General features: G+C 45.3%; 1 long non-coding RNA gene across 1 annotated transcript; it reads left to right on the top strand.

The window, feature by feature from the left end:
- Positions 1-1,381: 1,381 nt before the first annotated feature.
- Positions 1,382-5,510, top strand: LOC123343870. Its single transcript, XR_006572389.1, has 3 exons — positions 1,382-1,459; positions 5,174-5,271; positions 5,380-5,510. It is a non-coding gene; the product is annotated as an uncharacterized LOC123343870 (long non-coding RNA).
- The last annotated feature ends 2,429 nt before the right edge of the window (positions 5,511-7,939 follow it).

The raw sequence follows: 7,939 nt of genomic DNA, 5'->3' as shown, positions 1-7,939 counted from the left end.
GTGTCGCACACGTACGCACCATCAGAACATTCTGTTGCATGCTCCGTATAAGTGATCCCTGCAGAGGGAAGGACTCATTTTGTCGCGTTTGAGCTGCTCGCAGATTAGATGCACATATTATATAATTTTTTCTGCAGTGATTCTCATACCTCTGTAACCCTCACAACAACCCTGAGTTGAGTACATATGATTATCCCGTCATACACGTTGGAAACCTATGGCACAGAGGGCCAAATGCAACCCTGACTTGCACTGCAAGGAAAATGTGGCTCAGAAAGTTTGTGACTTGTCAAACCCACAAGTTAGCAGCGAAGCCAAGGCTAGCAGCACCTATTTCCTGTAGTCTAGTCCCACTAACCACCAGAAATCATTACCTCGCTAGAGCAGCCTTTGTCGTAAAGGACCTAGAGCGCTGTGCTAAATATGGGCTGATCCTGTGCCCATTTAAGTCAACGGCAAGAGTCATTTTAACTGATGTGGAAGACTGATCAGGCCCTGACATAGTGCACAAGAAACATTTCACCACTGGAGTAACACAGTCACTTCTCGGTTTGGAACACTTCTGCTGTTTTACCACGCAAGATTACGTGACCATTTAGAAGAACAAGACGAGAAGAATAAAACTTTCCCAACTGAAGCTGCAAGGGATGGGGGCCGGGGAAGGTGGATTGGTAGGGACACTATACGGCCCTAACTTTTAATTTGATGAAACCTAGATTAATACCTCTTCCCTTGTAAAAAGGGGCCATGGGTTCTTTAATGGCTATGACTAGTCAGACCCTCATTTTTATCTCCCACCTAACAGACAGGAAGTCCAGCAACACATTGTTGACTTATAGGAAAGAGTGCCACCTAGTGAAACCCCACTTCCTGCAGCACCTCTGTGTCCCATGGAAGTGTTCCGTCAAAGCACTGACCCAGCCCAGCCCACCCCACAAGGACAAACACAACAACAAGGTGGCATGGTAACAGCTGAATAAATCTTTCCATATAGCATATGGAAACATATTTTTCCCCACTTAGACTTTGATCAAGGGAATGTTTCTGCTTTAGCAGCTAGGTATACAGCAGACAACCACATACATCACAAGTCTCTCTCTCTCTTTTTCTGTCTCACATACCCACTATGCATTTACACACACACTTAACAGCTGTAAACGCTTTCAGGAAGTTTTTTAAATGAGCGAAGACAAAGCTAAGCAGTCTCTTGAGAGATTGTACCCTAATTGCAACATTCTCTACAATGAAGTCCCCTGTAATGGAGAAGGTGTGTCATTTCACCTCCAGTCTGATCCACAACAGCCTCAGCACTGCTGTTCTCTATCAAGTAGATATTGCCAGCTGGATAAAACTGCAGTGATTGTGATGTCAGTGAAGTAGGGACTGGGTTATAGTACATTGGCTCAGAGGACCTCAGAGTGCTTTCTAAACAGCTTAACCTTCATTTCCTACCTGTGAGGTAAGTAAGTGTTCTGCTCATTTTACTGATGGACCTAGAGCTTAAGTGAGATGCCTAAGATCACAACAGAATGGGGAATCAAACTGAAAGGCCCACTTCATTGTTGGACTCCAGCAGGACTTTCATCAGGCAGGCTAGCTCAAAGCGGCTGTAGAGTAGGCATAACCCAGCCCACCAGGAATACCCCTGGCACATGAGGATCTTGATTTTAGGGGAAGAGTCAACTCTAACAGCTCTATACCACCTGCACATTAGGTCTGGGCAATAGAGGTCCAGATGGGATGGCAGGAGAAGCATATCACAGAGGAGGTGTGGGCGGGTCTGGGGACGAGAGGGAGGGGTGAGTGAAGTGAAAGAGCACAGCCTGGGCACCCTTGAAATTCCATCCCTCTGCAAAGTCCCATTGGGCTCTTTTATTACTAATACTGCAGGGGCATATAGGAGCCTCAGGCATGGAGCAGGACCCTTTGTGCTGGTTCTGTCCCAGAGAGCTTGCAATCTAAGCTGAATTCAGGGCTCAGTTCAGAGCAGACTTTAGGGCTACTATAACCTGCACTGGAAGGTCACAAGGCCCCTGCAGCCCCTGAAAGGATCAGATATAAACTCCCTGCCATTTGTTGCTGCACCAGTGCCTATCCCTGCAATTCCTGACTCCCAGCCTTCTGCTCCAGTTACCAAATAATACTTTTTAACTGCAACCATCTTCAAGGTGCTTGGGATGAAAGACTTGTACATTGAAATGGGTTTTTTAAATTATTTTTAAAGTGCAACCTGTGCATCCAAGTTCCTCACCCCAAATAATTCTTGCATTGGGTGCATTAGATGCACTGCTTAGTGACCACCCATAGAAGCAAATTAACAGTAGTTTTCCTGAGTATGAGTGTGTGCCCCCATCATTTTCTTTTTGACTCATCTTCACAAATGTTTACATCAAATATCATGAATTGCCATAAGGCAAGCCAACCCAGATCCACGTTTGAATTTTTTAGAGCGAACAACAGGCAATAGAGAATCATGCTTTATTTGATCTCTGTTTTTCAGACTTTTTTTGTCCTGGATCCAGCTGCAAGGAGCTCACTCATTGCCCATGTCACAGATTTATGTGTGAGTTGCACCAGTGTGACAGTAGAATTTGGGCCTGTGCACAGATTCTGAATAACTGGCTATATTAGCAGGAATTAGCAGTATGACTCCATTGGCACTGATTGGTTGAAAGCAGCCAACACAGTAGAATCCATCAAAGGAAGCAGCCATGATTCGAAACAAATGTTCATTAAGCTTATGCAGCTACGAAAACAAGACCCTGGACATTAATGGTACAGATGATACAGGCTGCACATTATCTTAGTTTTTTAATTGTATCTGTTTAGTGCCTGTGAAAGTGAAGAACTGGTGCTAGCTCTAGTTATTGCCCTAGGAGATGTGCTAATGCCAGATCAGCTGTTATTCTAATCGTAACCTCCCTCAGAAGCTCTAACAACACACCCCTGTATTGTCCTATAAGCCCCTTTGGTATCTGAGTCCTGTGCTCCTACTGAGCCAAGAGTTTATAATGTGGCCAGATGTCCAGTAAGGAATAAGATGAGATCACCAATCTAGTTTTCACTTGTGACCCAAACTCAGGTGGGGTTGGATTTAGGACTCTTAGGTTGCCATACCAAAGAGAGCAGAAACGCAAAATGAAATTGATTAGAAATCTGGTTAAGTCTTGTGTAAAGAGCTTGCTGCAGAGGGAAGTTGTCAGTTTTCTTTTGTCTCAAGCTCTGGAGGAAGCTAGCTACAAAGAGAACAATTCTAGTCAGATTTTGCAGTCAGCTCTGGAGGAAAATTAATATAAAAGGAAATGAATGAATCCTAGTCAGTTTCCTTTTGTGCATTACTTAAGAGTGCATACTATTTTGAGATATTCTGTATTTTTTAGCAGCATTCCCCATTAGAAAATAGGGGACATCACTGAAAATGGCACAATCTGTGGGACTTCAATAATACACTTTGGGGTCTTTTTATTGACCCTCTGGTTTCTGAGCCTTTTAGAGTGCACTTTTCAAGCTTTTCCTGGCATCCACAAGGGCTAAAACTTTCATTTAAAAAAGAAGCAGCTAAGATTCTCATGCAGTTTTTTGATTCCAGGAGCTGGGGCTTTAAACAAAAACAAATATCACAAAACTTGCAATATAATCTTGAGCGGCAGCAACATTGTGCACCTACTGTATAAGAGCAGCTTCAGGGTGAAAGTCAGAGTGAAGACAGGCAGAGATATAGGCTAGAGCAGGGGTCAGCCAGCTTTGGCACGAGGCTCACCAAGGTAAGCACCCGGGCGAGGCGGGCCGGGCCAGTGTGTTTACCTGCCGCATCCGCAGGTTCGGCTGATCGTGGCTCCCACTGGCCACGGTTCGCCGCTCCAGGCCAATGGGGGCGGCGGCCAGCACATCCCTCGGCCCACGCCGCTTCCCGACGGCCCCATTGGCCTGGAGTGGCGAACCGCGGCCAGTGGGAGCCCCGATCGGCCGAACCTGAGGATGCGGCAGATAAACAAACTGGCCCGGCCCACCAGAGTGCTTACCCTGGCGAGCCGTGTGCCAAAGGTTGCCGACCCCTGGGCTAGAGGGATTCCACCATGGGGCTAATACTGTGCCTTCAGCTACTTTGATCAATTCCATTCCTATCACTTTAAAATAAGCAGCCACTGGGAGCTGCGGGCAGCCATGCCTGTGGACGGTCAATATAAACAGTCTTGTGGCCCGTCAGCGGATAACCCTGACGTCCCACGTGTGGCCTGTGGGCCGCAGACTGCCCACCGCTGTTAGAGAGGATTGGTGTCCTTGTCTCCTGTCAGTGCTTATCTACAGTCCAGTAATACTTTTCCAGGGTCTCTGCTAGACCAGTGTTTCTCAACCTTTTTGATACCAGGGACCAGCCTGCTGCTTTCCTAACCTGTGTCAGGGAGAGCTCAGGGACTGGTGCCGGTCCACGGAACGGTCAATGAGAAACACTGTGCTAGACCCTTTATTAGTCATCTCTTGGCAGCCTGGGATGCAGCTTCTTTTTTGCCATTACACAGGCTGCAGTGAGGTAGGGATATGGCATGTTCAAATCCCTATGATATCGCAAACTCTGAAAATTCCTGACAGGTAAATTGAGGTCGATTTTCTGTAGTTCCAATCACTGGAATCCCATGCGGAGCAAGCTGTGCTTTGCAGCATCCACTGATGGCAGCTGCTGTTGTGTGCAAGCGATCCGTTTCTCGGTAATCAGAGTAGCAAAATCTGTCACCATAACACATTCTTGACCACGCACAGTAAATCAATTCAAGGGTAGCTTACTTCAAGGTCATTTGGTTATTTAATATGTCTTGAGTGGTCCCCAGTCTGGTAAACTGTGGACTAGTTTCTCAAAAGAGGCAGTGGAAGATGCATTGGGTGGGCCATTTAAATCTAGCATGGACAAAGTAATGAAAAATAGTTGCACTGGGAAGGACTAGGCTGGATGATCAAATAGGGGTCTTCCATCTCTAGTTTCAGTGATTCCCTGTTGTTAGCTGGCTAGGAATTCACTGCAGATGCTGCACCCAATCCAATGACTTATGAGGCATTTGACTTCTCTGTTCTTTTGGGGGCTACACAGGACATCTTAAGCCCTGGCTAGACATGCTTGAGGCTCTGTATAAGTAGAGTGTGTGTTATTACTTATTAATATTCATTGTTTGTATTACAGAGGCACCTAGAAGCCCTAGCTGAGATCAGAGACTGGTTGTGTGAAATGTTGTACAAACACCCAGCAAGAGACAGTCCCTGCCCCAAAGAACTTACATGGTAAAAGTGGGCTCAGTTTCATTGTAGACCAAGGTATGGGAGTTCCACCATGCAGTATGTTCAGTGCTGTTCTTAAATTAATCCCGCTGTGATTTGCTATCCTGACAGATCAATGATTTGGAGAGTATGAAGTGCACCCTCCATATGGGCACGTCTCTGCTCTGGACATACCACTTTTCAATCACACAAAGGCAGCCCGAGGGCCCCAGTAGTCACTTTCTTACGGTACTGATTCTCTGGACAGAAATTCAGCAATGAACATCAGGGAGTCTTCTTGGTACTGTCGATGCAAGTTACACGTTTTAGTTTTTCCTTAACATTGTTTAGAGGTGATTGGGGCTAAACACATTCTTGGAAATAGCTCTCACATATTTGTGGTTGAGATGGGTCCAAACCCGAACTCTGGATCTGAACCCTCCCCTTCACATCCACCCCCACCAATCCTCCCACACTGGAAGATGGGGTTTGGAACCTGAACCCAATTCTGGGTCAGAATTATACAATTGGGTCCTATTGTCTATAACAGGCCAAAGCAAAAGCTTGAACTGAGGGTTTAAACTTGGATCCAAGTGTTGTGTCTCCAGCCCTTTAGCTTGTGATCTGTGTCCACATGAATGTGATCCTATCCCAGAAGATACTGGTCAGCCCCACTACATGCAAAATCAATGGTTAGGCATTCTCGCTATACCTGCGTTTAGTTTCACCCTCTTGGAAAAAATAAACACCCAGAAAGCAAAAAATGCAAGCACAGGATTGTCGGCCAAGGAGTGATTGAAGTGCTCTACCTATCTAAAGGACGAGTACAGCAAAACCAAGTTTCCTGCTGTACCCATGCAGCCAATGTAACTCAGCCCTGAAATGAAGGGAGATCCCCTAGAGCACAGAGGGAAGTTCTCTTTATGGTCCATTCAGACCTTGGCCTCTGCTGACAGTGCCAACAAAAGACTAAATCCTGCCAAGCACCGAGTGACTTGGTATGGCGTTGAATGCCCCCAACTCCTACTGAAGCCAGTGAATTTACACCAGACATGAATTTTGGCTTGCTATGCTTTTGATGAGTCTATTGATTGATGGAGAGCAGTTGAAGACCTTTACGAGGATGAAGGAACAAATCTTTCTCCATGGGTTGGGTAGTTTGAACACGTGACCAAGTGTCAATAAAACTCTTTGTAGCTCCAGTCTGCGTGCCTGAAGGATTGTCCTGCGTGACTGTTGAAACCACAGGCATTCCCAGGCACACTGTATCTAATTCTGAAAGTTAGACCATGCAGAAAGAACATCTCTTTGTTAGATATAATGTCACCTTGCAAGACTCCTCCTGGGCTCACATTAAGCTTCTTACACAAATGTCTTTTAAACACAAGGAAAGTGAGTTCCCAGACATTCTTTCAACTGTGGTTGGGGCCAGACTACTTCAGGGTGAGGCTACCTGCAGTTTTCATTGGAAGAATTGGAAACAGGATAACATTTGGGACCAGATGTTTTCAAATGTGCATGTTGACATGAACATGTGAAAGACCAGTCAGATGGTTGTGTGCATGTTTTTTTTTTAAATAAGAACTTAAATTTTATTTAAAAAAATTATTTCCAAAAATGCACCTGCAGAATTTGCATGCAATTTACCACAACAGCATTCACATTCTGATAACTGCATGACAGACATTTAACTGGTTGTTTCCACACAGGATTCATTGGGTTGCTTGTGCAATGTGGCACATGATTGTGCAGATCATGCCAGTGCATTGTTGTACCCAACTGAGTCTAAAAATCTGGCCCTTGGTTTGTAACTAAAATCTCTGAAGGGGAGCAATCTTTGGGTTTTGTCAGAGCCTTTTAACAGATCTGGGTAACAGTGACCCTGCTTCCAGCCAAGGAGACTGGATATGATACCCTGGGAGCCCATTGGCATAGCTCTGAGCAACAACCACAAGGAAAGTGAGGTGAGGTGCTTCCTACTCCTAGCAGCTGAGCATGTTGCTTCCATTGCGCTAGTCCCTGACAGCACAGGGAGGGGGAAAACTTGCCAGCCAGGCCAACACTCCCAGAATGCTGCAGAATTAGCAGGAGTCATCTGATGATGTTCTCTGAAGTCTCTGGAGGGATATAGTTTGCTGGGAGTGTCAAGAGGAGGTTAAGACACAGCTACAGAAGCTCAGAAGGGCACTGCTTAAATGTTTGTGTCTCACTGTATTGGTGACCACTATAAAGAAATGTAACATCGGGGCCATTGGGTGATCGTTATCAGATGGATGAGTGTTATGGCGCTGCCTAATGGCTCTTTTTAGTTTTCAAAAAGTGTGTGTGTGTTTCTTTGTTTGCTTGTTTTAAGCAGGAGAGCAAGCAATTACTCCAGCAATTATTATTGTATATATGGTTTGCATACATACAATATGGTGTGCCATGGCAGACACAGGTGTATATTGAAAGAATAAACTACTAGGAAGGTAGATGTAATTGGCAGTGAAGATACATTTGTATAAGAAGCTTAATGTGAGGCCAGGAGGAGTCTTGCAAGGTGACATTATGGCTAACAAAGAGATGTTCTGCATGGTCTAACTTTCAGAATCAGATACAGCCTGGGAATGCCTATGGTTTCAACAGTCACGCAGGACAATCTTTCAGGCAGGCAGACTGGAGCTACAAAGAGTTTTATGAACACTTGGTTCAA

The sequence above is a fragment of the Mauremys mutica genome, chromosome 11, assembly GCF_020497125.1.
Source record: "Mauremys mutica isolate MM-2020 ecotype Southern chromosome 11, ASM2049712v1, whole genome shotgun sequence".
Lineage (NCBI taxonomy): Eukaryota > Metazoa > Chordata > Testudines > Geoemydidae > Mauremys > Mauremys mutica.
The sequence above is the reverse complement of the archived record's forward strand: the minus strand, read 5'-3'. Positions and strand labels throughout refer to the sequence as shown.